Source organism: Triturus cristatus, chromosome 6 (genome assembly GCF_964204655.1).
Source record: "Triturus cristatus chromosome 6, aTriCri1.1, whole genome shotgun sequence".
In the NCBI taxonomy this organism is placed as follows: Eukaryota; Metazoa; Chordata; class Amphibia; order Caudata; family Salamandridae; genus Triturus; species Triturus cristatus.
In genome coordinates, this window is record NC_140589.1 from 606,529,360 (window position 1) to 606,556,723 (window position 27,364).

Sequence of the window (27,364 nt, forward strand, 5' to 3'; positions counted from 1 at the left end):
TCGAAGTATGACCTTGCTGTGATGCATTTGTATGTAAGGTTCCTGTATGGTGAACGCTTGTATTTCACCAACCCTTCTAAGGGAAGTGATAGCTACAAGGAAAGCTGTTTTCCAGGTGAGAAATTGTAGCTCACATTTGTGCATTGGTTCGAAGGGCGGACCCATTAGTCGTGTAAGGACCAAATTTAGATTCCATACAGGGGAGGGTGGTGCCCTGGGAGGAATTACTCGTTTGAGGCCTTCCATGAAGGCTTTAATAGCGGGCACTCTGAAGAGTGACAAATGCTGTCTGTTTTGTAGATAGGCAGCGATTGCTGCTAGGTGTAGGCGTATGGATGAATACGCCAGGTTACACCTGTGAAGATGGAGCAGATAGCATATGATGTGTTGTATGGATGCATCTAGAGGGTTGATTGTATTGTTACGGCAGTACATTACAAATCTTTTCCACTTTGCGGCATAGCATGCTCTAGTGGTAGGACGTCTGGCTTCCATGATGATGTTCATGCAATCAGGGGGAAGGTTAAGGTACCCGAATTCTAAGATTTCAGGAGCCAGATCGCCAGGTTGAGCTGAGCTGGGTCCGGGTGCCTGATTTCTCCATGGTTCTGGGTTAGGAGGCATGGGGAAAGGTGCAGTTTTTGATGTGGTACCACTGATAGTTGTAGTAGCGTGGTGTACCACGGCTGTCTGGCCCACGTCGGAGCTACCAGAATGAGTGTGAGGGAGTGCTGTTGTAGTTTCCTGACCACTAATGGAATTAGTGGGAGAGGTGGAAAGGCGTATGCAAATCTGCCTGACCAGTTCATCCATATCGCATTGCCCTTGGACAATGGGTGTGGGTATCTGGCGGCGAAGCTTGGGCATTTTTTGTTTTCGTGGGTGGCGAAGAGGTCTATTTGAGGATGCCCCCACTGTCGGAAGAATGGGTGAAGAACTTGTGGATGCAGTTCCCATTCGTGTAGTTGTTGAGTCTGTCTGCTGAGCAGATCTGCTATGGTGTTTTGTACGCCTGGAACATGTTGTGCCAGGAGAAAAATGTTTTGGGGAATTGCCCATCTCCATATGCTCTGGGCTAAGCGGGAGAGCTGGGGAGAGTGTGTCCCCCCCTGTTTCTGTATATAATACATCGCAGTCATGTTGTCTGTGCGAATGAGGACTGCTTTGCCTGAAATCTGCTTTTGGAAAGATTTTAGGGCTAGAAAGATCGCCAAAAGCTCCAGATGGTTGATGTGGAGCGTTTTTTGCTGTGGCGTCCATAGACCTTGCATTGTGAGGTGTAAGAGGTGCGCTCCCCAGCCGGAGAGCGATGCGTCCGCTGTTAGAGTCACTTGGGGAACCGGGTCCAGGAACGGCCGTCCCTTGGAAAGGTTTGTGGTGTTCCACCACTGCAGAGAGTGATGTGTGCGGCCGTCCACCAACACCAGATCCGTCAGCTGACCCTGGGCCTGGTTCCACTGTTGTGCTAGGCACTCCTGAAGTGGACGCATGTGGAGTCTTGCATGGGGCACTATGAAGATGCAAGACGCCATCATCCCTATGAGCTTCATAAACACTCTTGCTGGTAGAGAGTGTTGAGGAAGGAATATTTTGCGTAAGGCTAGAATGCTTGTGATTCTGGCTGAGTTTGGATAGGCAATACCTTTTGAGGTGTCTATGGTGGCCCCGAGATATTGCTTTGTGTGAGATGGTATGAGGTGGGACTTTTGGTAGTTCACCGTGAAGCCTAGCTGATGAAGCAGTTGGATGGTGCTGTTTGTATGTTGCACGCATTGGTGGTAGGACGCGGCTTTTATGAGCCAGTCGTCTAAGTAAGGGAAGACGTGAACATGTTGACGTCTGAGGTGTGCTGCTACTACTGCTAGGCATTTGGTAAACACCCGTGGTGCAGTGGTGACCCCGAAGGGGAGAACCTTGAATTGGTAATGTTGCCCGTCCACCACGAACCTGAGGTATTTTCTGTGAGAGGGGTGTATTGGAATGTGAAAGTACGCGTCTTTCAGATCCAGTGTTGTGAGAAAGTCTCCCTGGCAGAGGAGTGGGAGGACTTGTTGTAAGGTGACCATGTGAAAGTGGTCTGAATGTATGTAGGCATTTAGAGGCCGGAGATCCAGAATGGGTCTGAGGGTCTCGTCTTTCTTTGGGATTAAGAAATATAGGGAGTAGACCCCTAGATTTCGTTGATTGTCGGGTACCTGCTCTATGGCGTGTTTCTGGAGGAGCGAGAGTACCTCTTGTTTGAGCAGTGTGGAATGCTGTTGGGACATTGGACGGTGCCTTGGTGGGATATTGGGTGGGGTAGATGTTAGCTCGAGGCAGTACCCTGACCGAATGATTTGGGTCACCCATTTGTCCGATGTTATGGACTCCCATACGTGGATAAAATCTTGTAGTCTGCCCCCGACCGGGGTGGAATGGTCTGGGGGGAGCGAAGGGGAGTCATTGTGCGGGTGGGGTGGCAGAACGGGTATTGTTGGTTTTGCCCCTGCCCTTATTGTTGTTGCCTCTGTAACCACCTCTTTGGTTGCCCTTTGAAAAGGTATTTTGAGGAGGGGATTTGTAGGAGGTAGAGGCATTATCGGTGGAGGAGCCTCTACCTGTGCCACGAAAGGACGAGCGTCGAAAGGAACGCTTAGAGGCTTGGGTCTGGAGCGCTCCCATAGACTTCGCTGTGTCTGTATCTTTCTTCATTTTTTCGAGCGCTTCGTCTACCTTTGGGCCAAAGAGTGTTTGCTGGTCAAAGGTGTGATTAAGTATTGATGTCTGGACCTCAGGCTTGAACCCTGATATCCTGAGCCAGGCATGGCGGCGAAGCAGGACACTGGTGTTTATGGCTCTAGAAGCAGTGTCTGCTGCATCGAGGGCACACTTAATGGAGGTGTTTGTGATTAGTTTGCCCTCCTGTATCAGGTCATGAGCTTGGCGTTTGTATTTCTCTGGAAGGTGCTGCATAAGAGCCTCTAATTCATCATAGTGTGCTCTATCATATCGCGCAAGCAGTGCTTGTGTATTTGCAATGCGCCACATGTTTGCAGCCTGGTAGGCGGTGCGTTTACCAGACGCGTCCAGAAGTTTAGATTCCTTGTCTGGTGGTGGGGCATCTCCTGAGGATTGGGAGTTAGCCCGCTTTCTAGCTGTGGAGACAACTAGGGAATCTAGAGGAGCAGGGCCCTTGATGTATGCAGGGTCTGTGGGTGCCGCCTTGTACTTCTTCTCTATTCTAGGGTTTAGTACTCTGGCTCTGACAGGGTCTTTGAATACCTCTGTAGCGTGCTTGGTGACACCCTTAAGCATGGGTAAAATAGCAGTGGAACGATCTTGTAAATCAAATGTATCCAGTAGGAAGTCTTCTTCCACTGGTTCCGTGTGCATGTCCACCCCATGGTAGTGTGCTGCTCTCTGCACTAAATGGTGAAACCCTAAAGAGTCCTCTGGAGGAGACGGCCTTGATGGGTATAGGTCGTCTTGAGGTACATTGGGTACATCAGGGTTATTATAATCCTCCCATGGATCTGGGGTCCCTGGTGGAGTGGGATCCATTGGGGCGTCCCCTGGGTCATTGTCCGGGTCCCCGTCATCCGGGTCTGGGGATGGGGCCGGATCGTAGTGAGGTAAAGGTGGAGGGGGTGGTGGTGGGAGGGGGGGTGGCAGTGGGGAGGGTACTCTAAGGGGAGAAGTAGCTGAGTCCCTCTTTTTGGGTGGAGGAGGAGGAGCCGGAGCCTCAAGGCGACGCTTCTTAGTAATCACAGTCAAAAGGCCAGTCTTTGGATCTCTGGACAAAGTCTTTTGTAAAGGGTCTGGTGTAAACAGAGCCAATGGCGCCGAGTCGTCTGTCGGCACCGGCGATTTCGGAACCGGAGGTTTCGATGTTCTGTGTACGCCCTGCTTTTTGGAGGTCTCCGTGTGTTTCGGCGTCGAATGCTGTTTCGGCGCCGGAGCGTCGGTGCCGACCGATTTCTGTTTGTGTTTGGTCGGCGCCGAGTGTCCAGGCTTCGGCACCGGTGGTTTCGGAGTCGAGCTGGATTTTGCAGGCTTCGGTGCCGAGTGGTGTTTATCGGCACCGGGCGTCGGCTGGCTCGATCCCGAGCTGCCGTGAGACTTTGAGTGCTTCGACACCGGGCCCGAAGGTGGGGTGATCGAGGCTTTGGTTTTGGTTTTGCCCAGGCCGGCAGGCGAGGGAGTAACCGGAGTCTCTTTGGTTTTCGGTGCGGGGCTGGGAGGGGGCATTGTACTCACGGCCCGCTGTCCTGGTGTTACGTCCTCCAGGTCGGAGTCGTCGGCCTCGGAAGCGCTGACGATGTCTTCTCCCAGTTCGGTGTGTGTCTGCCCCGAAGCTTCGGCGTCGTCTCCGAAGATGTCCGGTGGAGCTGTCGAGGATGAGTGCGCCATGGTGCGTCGAGCCCTTCGATCTCGGATCGTTTTCTTCGATCGAAAAGACTTGCAGGCGGGGCAGTCTCGAGCCTCGTGTTCCGGAGAGAGGCAAAGGTTACACACCTGATGGAGGTCGGTGTGGGGAAATTTAGACCCACATTTTGGGCACTTTTTAAACGGAGTCCTTTCCATCGGCCGGGACCGGAGTCGCGGAGGGCCCGAAGGCCGGTGTCGATGTACGGGATGGAAAAAGTGCCGCTTCGAGAGATGAAGATGATGAAGGAACTCGAAGAATCGAGGATTTTCCGTCGAGGCTGGAACCGTAGAAGTTCGAAGCCGGAGTACGAAGTATCACATCCGAGCCCGATGGCGGAAAAAAACAATCTGAGGATGGAGCCGAAGCCCATGCGCAGTACGGACCGAAGGAGGAGTCACCAAACTCGTGACTTCCAAAGACGGTCCAAGAAGAAAAACAAACTGCAAACATCCGGGCCCAACACCAGATGGCGACCTATGCTAAGTGTACAATCTGCAGCTCATATGCCTCGAACACGAATTTACTCACCTGCTCCTAGGTGAGCTCCCAGTGCTGGATCTTGGTGCCCAGCCCTAACCCTGAAAAGTGTTCACAACTATACTTACCTCTAACTCATTTTTCTCCCATAGGAAACCATTGTCTGCTTTTCTGTGAAATTTCTTCTAAGTGTCTATTTTTGCAAATTTGAAATATTCTTTTAAAATCGTACCATTTCTGCAAACGAAATTACTTACCTGCTTTTGATAAGGACCCCAGTCCTGGGTCTAGGTACCCAGTCCTGGATTACTAAAGTAACGATAAAGTACTCTACCTGCAATTTGAATTTCTTGCCATAGAGATCCATTGAACGTTTTCTTTGAAATATTTTCTAAGTGCTAACTTTTGAAATAGCTAAATATTATTTAAAAATCATTACAGTTATTAAGTCGACTTTCATCACTTGATTCTGAATACTGACCCCAGGCTGGTTCTAGGAGCCAGACCTGGAATTCCAAAAGTAATCTGAAAAAGTAATTTATTACAAATAACCTGAATTTACCATTGAGCTCAATGCATTGTTATGTTTAGGAAATAGGATTGTTTATCGCAACCAACTGTGACTGTTTACACAAATTTATTGCTTAAGACAAAAGTATTTATATTCAACCTCTCATTCTGAGAAAGTATATTTTTACCCCCTTTGTGGTTCTAAAAATAAAACAAGCATATATTTTATATATATAAACCATTGGCCTAGAGTTCAGTTATTGAGTGTGTGAAACCATTTGCTGACTGAGTGTGTACAATAAATGCTTAACACTGCCCTCTGGTACTGCCTTACTGCTCGACCAAGCTACCACTTTTGAGAGTAAGGTCATACCTAACTTTGACCTCTATCAGCCTCTGGGGGACTGTGGACTCTGTACACCCTGTACCTATTAGGGAACAGTATATACAGAGCCACTTTCTCACATTGGTGGATCAGCGGTGGGATACAAACTTGCATTTGTTGGACTACTTGGTTACCATCTGATCACACAACAGAACTCTTAAAAATTGCCTTTAGAATTCTGATTGGTTTTTCCAAAATTACTAAAAGTCTTGCTAGGGCCTTGCTTAAGTCCCATTAGAATTTTAGAAAAATAAAAGTCACTATAGTCAGGGTAGAGGGTTAGAACTGTCAGGTTAGAATGTCTCAAACAAACCCAGCTATTAGTGATAATAATAACATGGACCTGGTGGAGGAGCTCGACCTCACACCTTACTTACACTTGTCTTTCAAGGAATTGAGGTCCTTATGTAAACTCAAAAATTTACAAATGGGTCTGCATCCAACCAAACAAGGGCTCCAGGAGCTCCTGGCTGAGTATGCTAAAGACCACCTGTTAGACCTGTCAGCCCTTTGGGTGGACCCTCCTCATCATTATTTATTTTGTCCCACTTTTGCCTCAAACCCTGTTAGTATTTTTTCCTTTTTGGGAACCACCAGACTTTTTAATATTCATGCAGATTCAGGGAGCCATTTTAACTACCCCTGGAACTTCTGTCTGAGGGCCTGGAGCACAAAATGGTGGCCACCTGTGACATCATCAGAACCCACTGGAACCTACCAGCACCTTCCAGAACATTCCAGAACCCTGTGACAGTTGGAGGCGGTTTGGAATGTTGGGAAGCTAAGCCAGAGTTGACAGTTGGAGCTGGCAGTTGGCACCTGACTGGTGAAGAGAGAGGAGCCGAAACCTGAAGGAGGAAGGAGTGAGGCAGCAGGGGTGGAAACTTGTGCCTGGAGTGGGGTCCATAAACCCACCCTTGATACTAGTCCCTACTAACTGAGCCCAGCCTGGAGCCCTGTGTGGGACAAAGCAAGAAAAACCAACTTAAGGACCTGGACAGCAGGAACAGGCCTTAGAAGTAAAGAAAAGCAAGAATCTGACCTGTTTATTGGTTTCCCTGGAGTCCGACGTCGAGAAGCCTGAGACCTGGAGCCCGAGGTGGAGAAGCGGCGCTGACTGGAAAGCAGACGTCGTACCCGGAGCCGCCAGAGGTCGCCGACGGAGGTCGTGGAGAGTACCAGAGGTCGAGGAGGAAGACACCTGAGGTCAAGTGAGCGGCGTCGACGGGGGAGTGAAGTCCGCCCTCCGGAGTCGCCGGAGACCGAGGTGAAGCGTGCCAGAGGTCGGGAGTGGAGATCGCACTCCGGAGTCGCCGGAACCTGAAGAGAATCGTGCCGGAGGTCGGGAGTGGAGGTCGCACTCCGGAGCAGACATCGAGCCGAGGCCGCCGACATCGAACCGGAGCCGCCTATCGACGTCGTCAAGAACTGAATATGCTACTTACCAGTATGCATCTGTTCTTGGCATGTAGGGCTGCTGACATTCATATCTGTGCATAGATCGCCGCCTAGTGTTGGGTCCGGATGTTTGCACGTTGTTGTCCTGGAAGAGTCTTCGAAGTATCCTTGGATAGGTGACTCCTCCCATGGACTACAGTGCGCATGGGCATCCTCTCCATCCTCAGATTGTTTTTCGCCATTGTGGCAGTGATGGAGTAGATACAGAAAGTGATGACCATGCTTGCAATAATTCTGAGAGCTGCAGCTGCGACAGGCGCCGGGGAGGAGGGAGGGCGATATGAATGTCAGCAGCCCTACATGCCAAGAACAGATGCATACTGGTAAGTAGCATATTCAGTTCGAGGCATGTGGGCTGCTGAATTCATATCTGTGCATAGAATACATAGCAGTGCCCTCTATTGGCGGCGGCTACCCGTGCCAGCTGCAGCGGTCTGAAAAAGTGTTTTGAGAACAGCCTGTCCTACAGCTGCCTGCTGTTTTGACTGCACATCTACGCAATAGTGTTTTGTAAATGTGTGTGTAGTGGACCATGTGGCTGCTCTGCATATATCATGCAGGGGAATATTTCCTAGGAAGGCCATGGAAGCCCCCAACTTGCGTGTTGAGTGGGCTCGTGGTGGAATAGTTAATGTGCGTTTTGCCTTTTGATAACAGATTTGAATACACTTAACTATCCATCTGGCTATCCCTGCTTTGGAGATGGCGTTACCTTTGTGGTGTGGGGCAAAGGCAACGAATAGTTGTTTTGTCTTCCTGAAGGGTTTAGTCCTGTCGATGTAGTACATGAGGGCCCTCCGTACATCTAGTGTATGTAATGCCCGCTCTGCAACAGTTTGTGGGTTTTGGAAGAAAACGGGCAGTTCAATAGTCTGGTTCATGTGGAACTGCGATATTACTTTGGGCATGAATTTGGGGTTGGTACGTAGTACGACCCTGTTGGCGTGAACCTGAATAAATGGCTCTTGAACGGTTAGTGCCTGGAGTTCACTAACTCTTCTTAGGGAAGTGATCGCTACCAGGAAGGCTACTTTCCAGGTAAGGAATTGAATCTCGCATGAGTGTAGAGGTTCAAAGGGTGGACCCATCAGGCGTGTGAGGACCAAGTTGAGGTTCCACATTGGAGCCGGTGGGTGACTAGGTGGAATGACTCGTTTGAGTCCTTCCAAGAATGCTTTGATGGCAGGCACTCTGAATAGAGAGAGGTGCTGCCTGGTTTGCAGATAGGCTGATATTGCGGTCAAATGGACACGTATAGAGGTGTACGCCAGATTGTATCGGTATAGGTGTAAGAGGTAACATATGATGTCGTGGATGGATGCGTCCAGCGGGTTAATGTCATTATTACCGCAATAAATGACGAACCTTTTCCATTTGGCTGCATAGCAAGCTCTTGTAGTGGGTCTCCTGGCCTCCTTGATGATGTCCATGCAGTCAGGTGGCAGATTGAGATAGCCGAACTCTAGGACTTCAGGAGCCAGATCGCCAGGTTCAGCTGTTGCGGATCTGGGTGCTGAACCTCTCCATGGTTCTGCGTCAAATGCGCGGGTTTGATCCGCAGCCTTTGATGCGGTACCACGGAAAGTTCGAGGAAGGTGGTGTACCACGGCTGGCGTGCCCACGTGGGAGCAACTAGGACGAGTGTCAGGGAGTGTTGTCGGAGTTTGCGAGCCACCAGCGGTATCAACGGTGCTGGGGGAAAAGCGTACGCAAATCTGCCGGACCAGTTCATCCATATCGCATTGCCCTGCGACTGCGGATGTGGGAATCTGGCGGCGAAGCTTTGGCATTTTGCGTTTTCGCTTGTCGCGAATAGGTCTATCTCTGGGTGACCCCACTGCTGGAAGTACGGTTGGAGTACTGATGGGTGTAACTCCCACTCGTGCATCTGGTGGCTGTGTCTGCTGAGCAGATCCGCCATCTGGTTGTCCTTGCCGGGGAGGTGTTCTGCCATGAGGAACATGTTCCTCTGAATGGCCCACTTCCACATGCTCTGAGCCAGATGAGACAACTGTGGAGAGTGTGTCCCTCCCTGTTTCTGTATGTAGTACATTGCGGTCATGTTGTCCGTCCGGATCAACACGACCTTGTTGCACAGATGTACTTTGAAAGCCTTCATGGCCAGGAAGATTGCCATCAGTTCCAGAAGGTTGATGTGCATCTTCTTCTGTTGTGTCGTCCATAGTCCCTGCACTGTGTAGTGTAGTACATGAGCTCCCCATCCCTGGAGAGACGCGTCCGCTGTCAGTACTATTTGTGGAACAGGCTCTTGGAACGGTCGCCCCTTGCAAAGGTTTTGTGGATTCCACCAATGCAGAGAGTTGTATGCCCGACCGCTCACCAACACTAGGTCTTTCAACTGTCCTTGAGCCTGATTCCACTGACGTGCTAGGCACTCCTGAAGTGGGCGCATATGTAATCTCGCGTGCGGGACTATGAAGATGCAGGAGGCCATCATGCCTATCAACTGCATAAACACTCGCGCTGGAAGCGAGTGATTGTGTTTGAACTTGGAGATCAGCAGTTGTATGCTGTTGATCCTCACTAAACTTGGCTGAGCTGAGGCCGCCAGAGTGTCTATAGTCGCGCCCAGGTACTGTTGTACGTGTGCGGGCTGGAGATGGGACTTTGGGTAATTTAGTGAGAATCCCAGACTGTGAAGAAGGTGAATGGTGCGGGACATATGGCTTGCACATTGCTGGGCCGACTTCGCTTGAACGAGCCAGTCGTCTAGGTAGGGGTAGACGTGTATATGCTGCCTCCGTAAGTGTGCTGCCACCGTAGCTAGGCACTTCGTGAAAACCCTGGGCGCTGTTGTCACGCCGAAGGGAAGGACTTTGAACTGATAGTGCTGCCCCTGAACAGTAAACCTGAGGTATTTTTTGTGTGAGGGGTGGATGGGTATGTGGAAGTACGCATCCTTGAGGTCCAGTGATGCTAGGAAGTCTCCCTGCTTGAGAAGCGGAAGGACTTGCTGTAGAGTGAGCATGTGAAAGTGCTCTGAAAGAATGTACTGGTTCAGGGGTCTCAGGTCTAATATAGGCCTGAGCGACCCGTCCTTTTTTGGAATTAAGAAGTAGAGGGAGTAAACCCCCGTGCCCTGCTCGTGGATGGGTACGAGCTCGATAGCGCCTTTTAGAAGCATACTTTCTACCTCTTGCTGTAAGAGCGTTAAGTGCTCTGAGGACATAGGACGGTTTCTTGGTGGTATTGTGGGTGGAGTGGAAGTTAACTCCAGACAGTAACCGTGTTTTATAATATCTTTGACCCACCTGTCCGTGGTGATGGAGTTCCACGTGGACAGGAACCGTTGTAGCCTTCCCCCGACAGGTGTTATGTGGTCGGGAGGAAGGGAGAGGGCGTCACTGCTTGTTCTTGGGGGAGGACCTGGTGTTGCCGTAGCCACGTCCTCTGCCCTTGGTACTGGAGCCACGATAGCCACCTCGGGTGTTCTTATCGTAGGTGGTCTGCGTATTACCCTTGTTATATGTTTGTTGTGACCCCTGTCTTCTACCTGCCCCCTTGTTTCCGGGGCGACGAAAGGAGCCGCTCCGAAAGGACTGAGTTTGTAGGGCGCCCATGGACTTTGCAGTGTCCGTGTCCTTTTTTATCTTCTCGAGGGTGGTGTCAACCTCAGGTCCGAACAAAAAGTCGGGGTTGACGGGCTGATTAAGTATATTGTTTTGTACCTCAGGCTTGAATCCTGAGATACGTAGCCAGGCGTGACGTCGTAGGATGACGCTAGTGTTGATGGCCCTGGCAGCCGTGTCTGCAGCGTCTAGTGCACATTTAATGGCAGCATTTGTGAGTAGCTGTCCCTCTCTGATAAGGATTTCTGCACCTTCTTTGTAGGGGTCAGGGAGGTGCTGAAGAAGTTGCCCCAGTGTGTCATAGTGCGCTCTATCGTAGCGAGCGAGGAGCGCTTGAGTGTTAGCTATGCGCCATATGTTTGCAGCTTGTGCGGCAACTCGCTTGCCGGAGGTCTCTAGCACCTTGGACTCTTTGTCCGGGGGAGGAGCGTCACCCGTTGTCTGCGAGTGTGCCCTCTTGCGGGCATTCGCCACAACGATGGAGTCGAGTGGTAATTGGCCTCTGATGTAAGTAGGATCCCCAGGTGCTGATCTGTATTTTTTATCGATCCTGGGGTTTATCACTCGTGCCCTGGTGGGTTCCTTGAAAATGTCAGTGGCTGGCTTGAGGACCCCCTTCAACATTGGCAGAGTCTTTACATGTCTTTCTGAGGATGCAAAGGTGTCCATTAGAAAGTCATCTTCGATGATATCAGAGTGAAGCTGTACATCATGGTTGTTTGCCGCACGTTCAATCAGAGCGTTGAACGCCGCAGTATCCTCTGTGGGTGATGTTTTTGGCCCATATAGTTGTGTGTCCTGTGCATCAAGAGGTGCACTGGGGTCTGCAGGGTCGCCCCAAGTTTGGTCAGGGTCCTGCTGGTCATCAGGGTCCGTGTCCACATGGTAGGGGACTTGTTCATCCAAGTAGTCCCCCAATGCATCCGTGTCGGAGCGTGTGGGGGAGGCCCGGTGTGGATCCTGGTAGGGTGAATAGAAGGGTTCATACAGGAGAGGTTCTGAGTCCACAGGCAGCTTCCTCTTTAGCGGGATCCTGAAAGGCTCCAATGGCGGTTCCGAAGTTATCCTTCGGCCGTGGAGAATCATCCTGCCAGTGTCGGCGTCGATGACGTGTGACGGAGACGGCTCGACAGGTGTAACCGCAGTTTTGGTGACCTGTGTCCTGAGTTGAAACGCCTTCGGGATTGTGGGTGGAGGCAAGCCGAAGGTAATGCTGGTCGGCACCGACGAAACCGCCGGAGCCGAACCGGAACCCGACGGGTCCTGGAGGGCGTCCTTGGATCTGCAGCCTGGCATCGCGCCAGGCCGTACTCGGGGCGCCTTAGAGGTCGTGGCCCCCGCCAGGGTCGTCGAGGCGGCTGCAGATATCTTCTGCGCCCGTGGCGCATCGAGTCGAGGTGCGGAGATCACCGTCGACGTCTTCGACACGTGAGGTTTTGGTGTCGTCGAGGGAGTGCTGCGAGGCGTAGCAGGCGGGACGGCCCTCGGTGTCGGTGGCGTCGACGCCGGTAACCGGGCAGGTTTGTCGGCGCCGATGACCTTCTTCCGTTTGTCGACTCCCATGTCGCCCGTCTCGAGTTCGGCACCGAAGTCTCTCTTGGTGCGGTCGGTGCCGACCCGGTGCGCTGGCGTCGAAGGTGTTGAAGGCCTCGATCCGACTAGCGCCACTTTCAGTTTCGGTTTCGTAGGAACCTGAGCAGCTTTCGGTTTCGGTTTCGTGGAAGGGAAACCAGCTGGCTTAAGCGGTAATGGCTGCCGCTGAACGTCCGAGGCCGGGCCCGAGGGCGGGGCCGAAGGACTGCGTGATAGGTCTCGGGTAAGGCCCGAAGGCGATCCCTCGACCGGAGCCATAGTCTGTGGCGCTGGTGAAATTTCGGTCTGAACAGGTAGGCCTTGTTCATCATCGGAGCTACTCTCTTCGGCTCCTAAGGCCTCCTCGTCGTCTCCTACCTCGGTGTCGTCTTCACCTCTGTGGAAGAGTGACTCGTCGGCCTCGTCCGATCCGGGTTCGTGTTCGTGTTCGGAAACGGGACTGGAGGGTAAGACTTCTACTTCTTCGACGTCGTCAGCCTCGTCGAAGATGTCAGCTGGGGCCGGTGCCGCGTGCTGCGCTTCGAGCCTCGCCGCTCGACGATTCCGCAGAGTCTTCTTTGAACGGAACCGGGCACAGGCCATACATGTCGATTCGTCGTGGTCCGGCGAAAGGCATTTGTTGCACACCGGATGGACGTCGATGTGTGGGTACTTCGCATTGCATACCGGACACCTTTTGAATGGCGTCCTGGATTCCATCGTCGAAGTAGAGTCGATGGACAGGCAAATGCGAACAAAGTCGGTGCTGAAAGTTAGTAAACTAACAAAAAGTATCGAAACCCGATCGATAAACAGTACCGACGCGAACTAAAGGCCTTGTGGCCTCGACAAAAGTTTTTCCTAACTTGAGCTAAGATAGCACATCCGAACCCAATGGCGGAAAAAAACAATCTGAGGATGGAGAGGATGCCCATGCGCACTGTAGTCCATGGGAGGAGTCACCTATCCAAGGATACTTCGAAGACTCTTCCAGGACAACAACGTGCAAACATCCGGACCCAACACTAGGCGGCGATCTATGCACAGATATGAATTCAGCAGCCCACATGCCTCGAACTGACATTGCGCCGAGGCCGCCGACATCGAACCGGAGCCGCCTCACGGCGTCGACACGACTCCAGCGGCGTCGGAGCTTCATAAAAAGGGCAGTAAGTGGAATAGAGGGCACCTAAGGCCCTGTGGAGCTCTAAGAGACCATCCTAAGGGATAAAGAGGTGTTAGAACCAGCCTGGAAGTGCCAGGGGTGGACTGAGACTGATACAGTGACCTGTGTGAGGGGTTGTGTAGTTTGGGAGAGCCAGATTCCTAGATTACCCTTGATCTACCTCAGTTTTAGCCTCAGCCTTACCCAAGCTAGGTGAGACACCCTCAGGCCATCCACCTAACCACAAGCTGTGACTGGGCCAAATCAGCCCATAGTATTTAAAATGTGATCTGATTTACAAGTGTCCTTGTTGGCTTTTATTATTTATTGAGGGTACTGTATTTATCTAAATTATTTCTGTAATGTATTTATTGTCCTGAGCAAACTTATTCCTGCACAGTATTTATTCCCTCACAGTATTTATTTGACCTGAACCTATTTATTGCACCTGTAAAGTGTTACTATTTATTTGACCTGCACTTTTTAAGGAGAAGCTTGTGTACTGTGATTGTATTATTATTTATTTAATCAGTAACTAAGAGAAAAGAAGATAAACAGAGATATTTTCATATATTTTTAAGGTGTAGTGTCGTTTTTGGAACGGATGCACGCATGGTTATTGTATAGGTATTGCGTATGCTTAACACGGTGCCTGACCCCTGACCACTCGAGCCAAGCTACCACTGTGTATGTCTGGAAAGACCCCGTGACCACCACCCTTTCCGGTGTGGGAGTGGGGTTTTTCTAACATAATTGGTGTTCAGCGGCGGGATTGAGCTGTGCCTACGCATACTCGACAATAACTGTGGGTAGTCCATAGGCCTACACCTGGAGTTCTCTCAAAGCGGCCTTCCTAATTGTGAGTTTTTGTTTTTTCAAAATTTACTCTGGTGGTGGGAGGAGGTATTATATAAGGTACCCCCCTGCATTGCTTCTGTAAAAACCTGTCTTCTGTTCTGAGTGGGCAAAATGGAGTTTGTGCTAGAAGACCTGGAAACCTATACTGTGGCCCAACTCAGGGAGTTTTGTCAGCGGGAGGGGGTGTATTGTCCCCCAGGAGCAAAGAAGGGTGCACTCCAAACCAGCTTAAGGGCTTGGGGGGAGGCACGCCAAGAAAGCAAGGCTGAGGAGGAGGACAGGGATAGAGAGCCCGACAGTGAGGGAGCTTGTCTGTACCAACCTGAGGTGGGGAACCTAGTAGCGGGGCCCGGAACCATTTCCAGGAAGGGCAGCACTGTCTCTAGCGGTGGCTTATCTGAAGTGGAGTTAACAGACCGGAGGGAGAAAAGACAGCTCACATGGGACTTAGCAAGGCTGGAGAAAGAGAAGGAGGAACGGAGGATGGCTCATGAGCTAAGGCTGAAAGAGATAGATCTTCAGATCCAAAGAGTCGGGGCACACACTGTTCCTAATGGTGGCAGCAAAGACCAAGAAAGAGAGTTCACTAGGGAACCCAAACCCTACCTGCCAAAGGACATAGTGGCTAGCTATGGGGTGGGCGACGATATTGCCAAGTGGCTAGCGGCCTATGAGGTCTCATTAAGGGCCCATGGGGTTCCAGAGAAGTACTGGGGAGGGGGATTGTACAGGTACATGCCTCCAGCTGGTAGAGATGCTTTATTGGCCCTAGAGGAGGATGAGCAGACCCACTACCCCACCATGAAGGTGGCGCTCATAAGAAAGTTTGGACTAACACCCGAAAAGTACAGACAGAAGTTCCGGGGTAGTCACAAACTGGGCACACAGAATTGGGTGGACTTCCTGGACTATGCAAAGAAGGCACTAGAGGGTTGGATTCAGGGCAGTGAAGTGAGGAACTACGAGGGGTTGTTTGATTTAGTACTGAAGGAACACCTGCTCGAGAAATGTTTCCCTGAACTGCGTCAACACCTGGTGGATAGCAAGCTGACCAATCCCCGGAAGCTTGCTGAGGAGGCGGACATTTGGGCTAGTACCCGGGTGTCCACAAGGGGGACTGGAGGGGATACTCAAAAGGCCGGACAGGGCGCCCCCCAGAAGAAAGAGGGAGGGGAAAAGAAAGGAATATGCTACTTACCAGTATGCATCTGTTCTTGGCATGTAGAGCTGCAGAGTTGTACACTTAGCATAGATCGCCATCTGGTGTTGGGCCCGGATGTTTGCAGTTTGTTTTTCTTCTTGGACAGTCTTTGGAAGTCACGAGTTTGGTGACTCCTCCTTCGGTCCGTACTGCGCATGGGCTTCGGCTCCATCCTCAGATTGTTTTTCGCCAACAGGGAAATGATGGAGCTTGGTAATCACAGTGAGAAACCCATGTGTGTAGTATCTAAATAAGATGTACTGGAACGGATACAGGTAGCCGGGGAGGCGGGTGGGCGTGTACAACTCTGCAGCTCTACATGCCAAGAACAGATGCATACTGGTAAGTAGCATATTCCGTTCGAGGCATATGAGCTGCAGATTGTACACTTAGCATAGATTATATAGCAGTACCCAACCCTAGCGGCGACCACCGGTATCCGTTGCAGTGGTTTGAAATAGTGTCTTTAGTACAGCCTGGCCCACTCTAGCTTGCTGCTTGGAATGCACATCTACACAGTAATGTTTTGTGAAGGTGTGCGGTGTAGACCATGTGGCTGCTTTGCAGATGTCATCCAAGGGTATATTCCCTAGAAAGGCCATAGAAGCCCCTAACTTTCTTGTAGAATGGGCTTTAGGCGGAACAGATAATGTTCTTTTAGCCTTTTGGTAGCAAATCTGAATGCATTTTACAATCCACCTAGCTATCCCTGATTTAGAAATGGGGTTGCCTTTATGTGGTGGAGAGAAGGAGACGAACAATTGTTTAGTCTTCCTGAAGGGTTGCGTTCTTTGTATGTAGTATAGCAAGGCCATTTTTACATCGAGTGTGTGTAAGGCTCTTTCTGCAACAGATTGAGGTTGCGAGAAGAAGACAGGTAATTCCACCGATTGATTGAGATGGAAGGGGGAAATGACCTTGGGCAGGAACTTCGGATTTGTGCGAAGTATGACCTTGCTGTGATGTATTTGTATGAAGGGTTCCTGTATAGTGAACGCTTGTATTTCACCAACCCTTCTAAGGGAAGTGATAGCTACGAAAAAAGCTGTTTTCCAGGTGAGAAACTGTAGCTCGCATTTATGCATTGGTTCGAAGGGCGGACCCATTAGTCGTGTAAGAACTAAATTTAGATTCCATACAGGGGAAGGTGGTGCCCTGGGAGGAATTACTCGTTTAAGGCCTTCCATGAAGGCTTTAATAGCGGGCACTCTGAAGAGAGATAAATGCTGTCTGTTTTGTAGATAAGCAGCGATCGCTGCTAGGTGTAGGCGTATGGATGAATATGCCAGGTTACACCTGTGAAGATGGACCAGATAGCATATGATGTGCTGTATGGATGCATCTAAAGGGTTGATTGTATTGTTACGGCAGTAAATAACAAATCTTTTCCACTTTGCGGCATAACATGCTCTAGTGGTAGGACGTCTGGCTTCCATGATGTTCATGCAATCAGGGGGAAGGTTAAGGTATCCGAATTCTAGGATTTCAGGAGCCAGATCGCCAGGTTGAGCTGAGCTGGGTCCGGGTGCCGGATTTCTCCATGGTTCTGGGTTAGGAGGCATGGGGATAGGTGCAGTTTTTGATGTGGTACCACTGATAGTTGTAGTAGCGTGGTGTACCACGGCTGCCTGGCCCACGTCGGAGCTACCAGAATGAGTGTGAGGGAGTGCTGTTGTAGCTTCCTGACCACTAATGGAATTAGTGGGAGAGGTGGAAAGGCGTATGCAAATCTGCCTGACCAGTTCATCCATATCGCATTGCCCTTGGACAATGGGTGTGGGTATCTGGCGGCGAAGCTTGGGCATTTTTTGTTTTCGTGGGTGGCGAAGAGGTCTATCTGAGGATGCCCCCACTGTTGGAAGAATGGCTGAAGAACTTGCGGATGCAGTTCCCATTCGTGTAGTTGTTGCGTTTGTCTGCTGAGCAGATCTGCCATGGTGTTTTGTACGCCTGGAACGTGTTGTGCCAGGAGAAAGATGTTTTGGGGAATTGCCCATCTCCATATGCTCTGGGCTAAGCGGGAGAGCTGGGGAGAGTGTGTCCCCCCCTGTTTTTGGATATAATACATTGCAGTCATGTTGTCTGTGCGAATGAGGACTGCTTTGCCCGAAATCTGTTTTTGGAAAGATTTTAGGGCTAGAAAGATCGCCAAGACCTCCAGATGGTTGATGTGGAGCAATTTTTGCTGTGGCGTCCATAGACCTTGCATTGTGAGGTGTAGGAGGTGCGCTCCCCAGCCGGAGAGCGATGCGTCCGCTGTTAGAATCACCTGAGGAACCGGGTCCAGGAACGGCCGCCCTTTGGAAAGCTTTGTGGTGTTCCACCACTGCAGAGAGTGATGTGTGCGGCCGTCCACCAACACCAGATCCGTCAGCTGACCCTGGGCCTGGTTCCACTGTTGTGCTAGGCACTCTTGAAGTGGACGCATGTGGAGTCTTGCATGGGGCACTATGAAGATGCAAGACGCCATCATTCCTATGAGCTTCATAAACACTCTTGCTGGAAGAGTGTTGGGGAAGGAATGTTTTGCGTAAGGCTTGAATGCTTGTGATTCTGGCTGAGTTTGGATAGGCAATACCTTTGGAGGTGTCTATAGTGGCCCAGAGATATTGCTTTGTGTGAGATGGTATGAGGTGGGACTTTTGGTAGTTCACCGTGAAGCCTAGCTGGTGGAGCAGTTGGATGGTGCTGTTTGTATGCTGCACGCATTGGTGGTAAGACGCGGCTTTTATCAGCCAGTCGTCTAAGTAAGGGAAGACGTGAATGTGTTGACGTCTGAGGTGTGCTGCTACTACCGCTAGGCATTTGGTAAACACCCGTGGTGCGGTGGTGACCCCGAAGGGGAGAACCGTGAATTGGTAATGTTGCCCGTCCACCACGAACCTGAGGTATTTCCTGTGAGAGGGGTGTATTGGAATGTGAAAGTATGCGTCTTTCAGATCCAAGGTTGTGAGAAAGTCTCCCTGACAGAGGAGCGGGAGGACTTGTTGTAGGGTGACCATGTGGAAATGGTCTGAATGTATGTAGGCATTTAGAGGCCGGAGGTCCAGAATGGGCCTGAGGGTCCCGTCTTTCTTTGGTATTAAGAAATATAGGGAGTAGACCCCTAGATTTTGCTGATTGACGGGGACCTGCTCTATAGCGTGTTTTTGGAGGAGGGAGAGTACCTCCTGTTTGAGCAGTGTGGAATGTTCTTGAGACATTGGACGGTGCCTTGGTGGGATATTGGGCGGGGTAGATGTTAGCTCGAGACAGTACCCTGACCGTATGATTTGGGTCACCCATTTGTCCGATGTTATGGACTCCCATGCGTGGATAAAGTTTTGTAGTCTGCCCCCGACCGGAGTGGAATGGTCTGGGGGGAGCGGAGGGAAGTCATTGTGTGGGCGGGGTGGCAGAACGGGTGGTGTTAGTTTTGCCCCTGCCCTTATTGTTGTTGCCTCTGTAACCACCCCTTTGGTTGCCCTTTGAAAAGGTATTTTGAGGAGGGGACTTGTAGGAGGTAGAGGCGCTATCGGTGGAGAAGCCTCTGCCTGTGCCACGAAAGGAGGAGCGTCGAAAGGAACGTTTAGAGGCTTGTGTTTGGAGTGCCCCCATAGACTTTGCTGTGTCTGTGTCCTTTTTCATCTTTTCCAACGCTTCGTCTACCTTTGGCCCAAAGAGTTTGTTGGTCAAAGGGGTGATTGAGTATGGACGCCTGGACTTCAGGCTTGAACCCTGAGATCCTGAGCCAGGCATGGCGACGAAGCAGGACACTGGTATTTATGGCTCTAGAAGCAGTGTCGGCTGCATCGAGGGCACACTTAATGGAGGTGTTGGTAATTAGTTTACCCTCCTGTATTAGTTCATGAGCCCTACGCTTGTGTTTCTCGGGAAGGTGCTGCATAAGAGCCTCAAGTTCGTCGTAGTGTGCTCTGTCATAGCGCGCAAGTAGCGCTTGTGTGTTTGCAATGCGCCACATGTTTTCAGCTTGAGAGGCGGTGCGTTTGCCAGACGCGTCTAGGAGTTTGGATTCCTTGTCTGGCGGTGGGGCTTCTCCTGAGGACTGGGAGTTAGCCCGCTTTCTCGCTGTAGAGACAACTAGGGAATCTAAGGGAGCAGGGCCCTTAATGTATGCAGGGTCTGTGGGTGCCGCCTTGTACTTTATCTCTATTCTAGGGTTTAGTACCCTGGCCCTGACAGGGTCTTTGAACACCTCTGCGGCATGCTTGGGGACACCCTTAAGCATGGGTAAAATAGATGTGGATTTGTCCTGTATGTCAAATGTGTCCAGTAAGAAGTCGTCTTCCACTGGTTCACTGTGCATGTCCACCCCATGGTAGTGTGCTGCTCTCTGCACTAAATGATGAAACCCTAAGGAGTCCTCTGGAGGAGACGGCCTGGATGGGTATAGGTCGTCCTGAGGCATATCGGGTATATCAGGGTTATTGTAATCCTCCCATGGGTCTGGGGTCCCCGGTGGAGTGGGATCCATTGGGGCGTCCGCCGGGTAATTGTCCGGGTCCCCGTCGTCCGGATCTGGGGACGGGGTCGGAGAGTAATGAGGTAAAGGTGGCGGAGACCTGGGAGGGGGAGGGGGTGGAAGAGGTGGAGGAGGTAGTGGGGAGGGCACTCTGAGGGGAGAAGTAGCAGAGTCCTTCCGTTTGGGCGGTGGAGGAGGAGCCGGAGTATCAAGGCGTCTTTTCTGGATAATTAAAGTCAATAGCCCAGTCTTTGGATCTTTGGACAGAGTCTTTTGTAAAGGGTCTGGTGTAAACAGAGCCAATGGTGCCGAATCGTCCGTCGGCACCGATGATTTCGGAACCGAGGGCTTCGATGGTTTCTGTGCGCCATGCTTTTTTGGGGCCTCCGGTTTTTTCGGCGTCGAGGGAGTTTTCGGCGCCGGAGCGTCGGTGCCGACTGATTTGTGTTTGTGTTTGGTCGGCGCCGAGAGTCCAGGCTTCGGAGTCGAGCTGGATATTACTTTCTTCGGTGCCGGATGCTGTTTTTCGGCACCGGGCGTCGGCTGGCTCGATCCCGAGCTGCCGTGAGACTTTGGAGGCTTCGACACCGGGCCCGAAGGTGGGGTGATAGAAGCTTTGGTCTTGGTTTTGCCCAGGCCAGCAGGCGAGGGTGTAACCTGAGTCTCTTTGGTTTTGGGCGCGGGGGTGGGAGGGGGCACAGTACTCACGACCCGCTGCGCCGGTGTGATGTCCTCCACGTCGGAGTCGTCGGCCTCGGAAGCGCTGACGACGTCTTCCTCCTGCTCGGTGTGTATTTGCCCCGAAGCTTCGGCGCCGTCTCCGAAGATGTCCGGTGGAGCTGCAGACGATGAGTGCGCCATGGTGCGTCGAGCTTTTCGATCTCGGATGGTCTTCTTCGATCGAAAAGACTTACAGGCGGGGCAGTCTCTGGCCTCGTGTTCTGGAGAGAGGCAAAGATTACACACCTGATGGAGGTCGGTGTGGGGAAATTTAGACCCACATTTTGGGCACTTTTTGAACGGAGTCCTTTCCATCGGCCGGGACCGGAGTCGAGGAGGGCCCGAAGGCCGGTGCCGATGTACGGGATGGAGAAAGTGCCGCTTCGAGAGATGAAGAGGATGATGAAGAAACTCGAAGAAACGAAGATTTTCCGTCGAGGCTGGAACCGTAGAAGTTCGAAGCCGGAGCACGAAGTATCACATCCGAGCCCGATGGCGGAAAAAAACAATCTGAGGATGGAGCCGAAGCCCATGCGCAGTACGGACCGAAGGAGGAGTCACCGAACTCGTGACTTCCAAAGACTGTCCAAGAAGAAAAACAAACTGCAAACATCCGGGCCCAACACCAGATGGCGATCTATGCTAAGTGTACAATCTGCAGCTCATATGCCTCGAACAGTCATATACAAAGGAAGGGAGAGGAAGATATCGATTTAAGACGTGGTTCAAGGACGCGAGGGAAGCAATTCTGCTTGTCCAGCAGTGGGAAAGAAGTGCAAAATATCGGGACACTTCAGACGTTCTGGCGAATGTGTTCCGGAAGGCCTCATATATCAAAAGTGAAGCGTTTGGTGAGCACCGTATCAATACTTACGGCTACTATGAAGACCTCTTATGAGATTAAGGACATGGGTACTTACACAAAAGATTACGTGCCGAGTGACATTAGTAACCTAATTGGATGGGTAAATCAGGGTAGATTAGGGACCACACCGGCACCAGGTACAGATACCCCAGTGATTCTGGTGAGGCGGATGGATGCGTCTGTCATATTATGAACTGTTTCGGAGATGTTTTCTTTGTCAAAGTAGGTTGTAGGAAACGGTTTGAGCACACAATTTTGCAGAAAGGTGCCATCCTGTCGAACACAAGAAGAGAAATGTGAAACTCAATCTTAAGGGTGAGTTGAGACAGCTTTTAGGTGATTTAGGTGTGCAAGAGATTATTAAGCCTTGTGATGTTGCACATTTGATTTACGCTGTCCTAGAGTGTGCAAAAGGAGGGGTGGGTAAATAAGATGGTGTGCATGCAGGTTGGCGCTCGCTCACCAGGAATATTGTTACTGAACATCATTCGATTTCCAAAATACCGGAAATAGTAGGCATGCTGAGTGATGCTGGTTATTTTACACCAATACAACTTAATGCAGCACATCATCAAGTGACACTTGAAGCCAATTCTGAAATCTTAACTACCTCGGTTACACCATCCGGTGCTCATAAATATTTGCGTATACCATGCCGACTCAGATTCGTGACTACTATTTTTCAAAGCTAATATTGTACAGATTTAAAAATCTCCGGTCAGGACAAGCTTTCCAGGACAATAATTAGATTCATGCCAATTGTGTCGAGGACTACAACAGGATATTAGCAGGAATTCTTGGAGTGCAGAAAGATGGGAGTATGACTGTGACAAGAGAGAACTGACAGTTTTTGACATCTTCTGTGGAGCATTCAATTTGGAGGTTTGGTGAAAGCAATAACTGAGGCACCATCTAAGATTGACAAACATCAACTGAGATTGTTCATAGAAATTTGGGACAAGTGCTCGAGTTAAATCCCACAATATATTTACTTGACATACGAAACTACAGGGGCCATTTGATAACCGTTCAGCTTCTACATGTGATGAGTACATAGAGAAACTTGCAGCAATTTTCGCTGCATGAAGTGTAGTTTCCTTTAAAAGCACAATTTGGATCTAACTATTGCCCCATTTTTACAAGAACCACCATATCCGATCTATAAGTAAGCTCAACCTTAGTTGCAATCAGCAAGCAATAATCATATGTGGAATGGCAATCTGATTTCAGGAGTCAGATCCGTAAGAGTTCTCCTCATAAAGTCAGGTTCGGGATTGTCTCATCATTAATCAGACTGATTTTAAGCCTTTCACCACATATGCAGGAGCGAAGCATACCTTCAAAACGCAGCATCGGTATGACCATCTCCGGTCAGACAATGCACCTGTCCTTCTTAGAAGCACTACAGACAAATCAGTCTTTCAAATAGATAGCATGGCCCACAAAACACTGACCTGACAAGTTCACCCAATATCAAGAGTTAAGCTATAGCATACATATATGTCCCACAGCATACAAAGATTTAAGACAACGCAAGAAGGACATCAAGTTGCACAGTAAAAGATATTTTAGCTACAAAGTCTAACTGACGTCTGCTTGAAAATGGTTTCTCACCTTTTTGGAGGGTAGCCGAGATAACAGCGGCATTCTTCGGGCCATCATTCCTAAAAGTGAAGACACAGTATTTTAGGCACTATTTAGTAGATAAGCAGACAGACACAGTACATCATTCTTCACCCTCATGAGTCCCTACCACACTGGAGCTGGAAGGTACAGCAAATCTTAAAAACCTGCAAGAAGAGAAGATCACCACGGTCCCTCCTCTTGCCCTACACAAGAAGCTCTCTTGCAAAAACACCAAGTCACTTTTAGCTGCCTGCAATATGAGGTACGGGCCTCTGTCCAGCTCAGATTTATGAGTACATGATGGGTTTCTCATTACTGAACACTCGTTCTCAGTGAGGGCAAGTGTATCATCATCGCAGGAGGAGCCCGTAGAGGCAGCAGTCAGTGGTGATAAGGAACGAAGACCACAACATGTGACCAAGAAGCAGGAATGAGCATTGTTTAAGATATTGCCACTGCAATCCTTCATGCCACCCAAGAACAACTGAAAGGTACACTCAACCTGCAATTCGGAGAAAGATGACTTATGGGGGAGCACTGACAAATATGTCCGTGACACTACTCAGTTGGACGAGGGCACAAAGGCTGGGGGAAAGGAATAGCATATTATGAAGAGCAGCACTTACAGGAGGTACCTCTGAAAAATGTAACCTACAAGCTAAATATGAAAACTCAAGCTCAATTACTTTGCACACGCTCTGACTAACTGCACCCTAAAAGCGTAATCGGTGAAGAATGGAAAAGAGTACCTGGTGGATTTACAAACCAAAAACCAGACAGGTCATGAAGCACACCAGTAAATAAGCAACTACAGAGGTTTTCGTCAAGAGAAGCCCATTGCCTGTGCTCACAGCCAATCAACACTCGCTTTCAAAATTGTGTTTTCTCTGTACATGTTTTAACTTCACTGCAACACAAATCAGTCACATAAGGCGATGCCTGGGTGTGCCATTTCCCCCTTTGGCCTTCTCCCCCTTCTGAAGGCTTGGGGTCCGGTTGCACCACGAGGCAGATAACAGACAGGTCATGGAGTACAGGAGTTACATGGGAGCACCATGGTGGGTCTTGTAGCCTTCATGCTCCAGGAAGGTCTGGTGCAGGGGTGGAAGTAAGGGTGCAATCCTTACATTCTTCTATCATTCCTACCCAGTCAAGGATCTGGTCCCATGGTACGGACTTTGGTGCAGCATAATCTAAAGGAGACGTGGCACAATATGGCCTCTTGCGTTGAAAGGCTGATACTCGTTAGTGGGTTAACTGCAAAGGAGGAAAACTCAAAATGACAATTCATCCCAGTGGCTAGGGGAGATTAAGTATGAAGTTTATTGATCATATTTCCCCTTGGATGCAAACAATGCAATTATTTTGTTGAACAAAAGCGAATTATTGTATTCTTCTGTGGCAGTTTTATGGCTTTATAGCATTTACTTTTGGAGATTGCATGTATGACTTAATGCCCTAATAAGCAGAAGCTGCTCACTCATTAAATGAGGAGTATGGTCCAGATTCCGGTTGTGGCCATTAGTAGAAGCCTGGATCCCGAATGGGGGCGGTGTACCCACAGGCTCTTCCAAGCTACCAGCGAACAACTTTAAAAACCCACCACAAGACTCAGATTTCTTCCTGAATGGTCGATTTGCTTCTAGGTGTAGATCACCACATACTTTTGGCAATGAATAGCAGCGGTTTTGAGCCCGTCGTGTAAGGTTAGGAGAAAGGTGCTCAACCAAAAGAACCAGCTTCAGAGAAAAAGAAGTACATCTAGTGCAGCGGGCAGCAGACATTTGGAGCAGGACAGAAGCAGCCGAGCAGAGCACAAAAGGAAGGAGGGCTGTGGCTATCTAACATACTGCTCAAGTAAAGCTAGCCAAAGCAGTAACGTGCTGGTCAATCAAGGTCAGGCTGAGCCATCACAGCATGCAAACGCTGTACCTGACCTAGAGTACATAGAATGCGGTTACGTCCCCACGCATCGTGAGAAGATGCAGTGGTACTTTACTGTTTAGCAGATAAATCGCGGACACAAAAACATTCACTGGTCACAAAAGACTAGCGATAACGGATATTGGCACAAAGAGAAAGCATGCAAGTATTGTTTACAGACCTAAATGCCATCGGGATATAAGAAATGAACAGCACTGTGCACAGTTTTGTAGAAATTGCAAACTGGTTTCAGAGTTATTGAGAAAAAGTGCAAGATGAAGCTAAGGAGATACCTTGGGCCTAACCATGGCAACCTTGCAGAGTGTGCAACCGCCTATTGCAGTTTTCCAAAACCCAGGCAAGCCAAACATGAAGTGAAAACAATGTGTGAGAAAGTGGGTTTCTGTTGCAGTAACCCCCCCTTTTTTTGCCTAATAGCTGATGCACTTTTCCTTGTTGTGCCCTGGGCTCCTGCCAATCAGGTGCCCAGGGCCTATGTTCCTTCCTTAAAACACACAAACTCCCAATTGGCAAACCCTGGCCACATGTCAGCCCCTGGTAAATGGTACCCTAGGTACCCAGGGCCTTGTGACCAGGGAAGGCCTCTAAGGGCTGCAGCACTCATTGTGCCACCCTTAGAGGCCCTGTACCCTTACACACACACACTGCCTTTGCAGGCTGAGTGTCTGGGTGCAGGACAAAACAAAGAGTCGACATGGCACACATCTCTGTGTGCCATGCCCATTACCTATACTGCCAAGGCATATGTCAGCCACCCCTCTGGCTGGGTGCCTTATGCCTATGGTGTGGGCACAGGAGCAGGAGCCCTGTGCCCCTACAGTACCCAGGTCCATTCCTGGGCACTGTAAGTACAGTGCTGCCTTTTACAAGTACATGGTGCTGAGAGCTTGTCAAACACGAACTCCACAGCACCATAATGGCAACACTGAAGACTGGGAAGTTTGGTATCAAACTTCTCAGCACATTAAACCCACACTGATGCCAGTGTGGGATTTAATGTACTAAGCACCCCAGAGGGCATCTTAGAGATGCCCCCTTACAGCTAACCTACAATCCACGTCTGCTCTGAGGCTGCCACACAGCAGACACGTTGCTGGACCCCTGGGTGGGAGAGCCCCTGCTCTCCCGGGCCTGCAACAATGCACATCCTGGGTGAGGTGAGAAATCTCCTCCCCCAGGATGAGCAAAGGGAAGCTTCAAAGGCATGCCGCCAGTTGGAGTTTCCCCAGGCCACTGCAACCCCCCACTCTGGCAGGAAGCTTGGCCGGAAACCCCATACAAGGACAGGGGATGTGCCAGCCTGCCCACCCCACCCCTCAGGTGGGGGAGGCGAGGTGAAGCACATCTCCGGGCTCTCGCCATCTTGAAGATGGGAGGCCCTACCCTATCAGGATTAGGCTACTGCCCTCCTCCCACAGGAGAGAGGCAGGATAGGGGGTGTACCCACCCCAGGACAAGGACCCATTGGTCCCTGGCCTTCACCTACCTGTAACGCCCCTAAATCTAGTATTTAGGGGCCCCCTGAACCTTCCTTCCCCAGATTCCAGATAGAAACCTACAAGAAGAGCAAGAAGAAAAAAGACCTGCCCTGCAGCTGCTAAAAAGAGGAAGACACCAACTGCTTTGGCCCCAGCCCTACCGGCCTGTCGACTCTCGAACCTGCTCCTGCTCCAGCGCGGCATCTCTTGTGGCCAGCAACCTCAAAAACCCCGGAGGACCTGGCTACCTTTGAACTCTGATTCCCTGGGACTCCCATGAGTAGAGGCTCTACTCGAGAAACCTATTCCTAACTCCTGGCAGCAGCCCGGAACCGCGGACCCAACACACTCTGCACCAGCCAAGCCTGGCCAATGCCGGAGTGGACAAAGACCCTGAGGACGACCCCACGGCGACTGTGACCCCGAGTCCGGCACCCAAGGACCCCCCTCGACATCCTGGACGAAGCCTGCAGTCTCAGAACCGAGTGCCACCCCAGCCGCGATCAACCAGAGGGTAAGATTCCCGACGTCAAAAGGCACCCCTGCACCCGGCGCCCTGCGGCCCCCTGTGCCCAATCCCGGGGTACCCACCTAACCTACAACTACCCAACTTACCCCTCGAAGTGGTGGTGGCACCGGAAACAT

At 50.6% G+C, this 27,364-nt stretch overlaps 1 long non-coding RNA gene and 2 other non-coding genes across 3 annotated transcripts in view; all 3 read right to left on the reverse strand.

The window, feature by feature from the left end:
- Positions 1 to 27,364, reverse strand: part of LOC146817561 (uncharacterized) — a 249,002-nt gene that overhangs the window by 38,336 nt on the left and 183,302 nt on the right. Inside the window, exon 60 of the long non-coding RNA XR_014963013.1 lies at positions 23,286 to 23,335. This is a non-coding gene — a long non-coding RNA (uncharacterized LOC146817561). The remainder of the gene's footprint in view (positions 1 to 23,285; positions 23,336 to 27,364) is intronic.
- Positions 22,895 to 22,962, reverse strand: LOC146817563 (small nucleolar RNA SNORD50). The gene has a single exon (XR_014965145.1). It is a non-coding gene; the product is annotated as a small nucleolar RNA SNORD50 (small nucleolar RNA).
- On the reverse strand, positions 23,573 to 23,658 carry LOC146817564 (small nucleolar RNA SNORD103/SNORD85). The gene has a single exon (XR_014965111.1). It is a non-coding gene; the product is annotated as a small nucleolar RNA SNORD103/SNORD85 (small nucleolar RNA).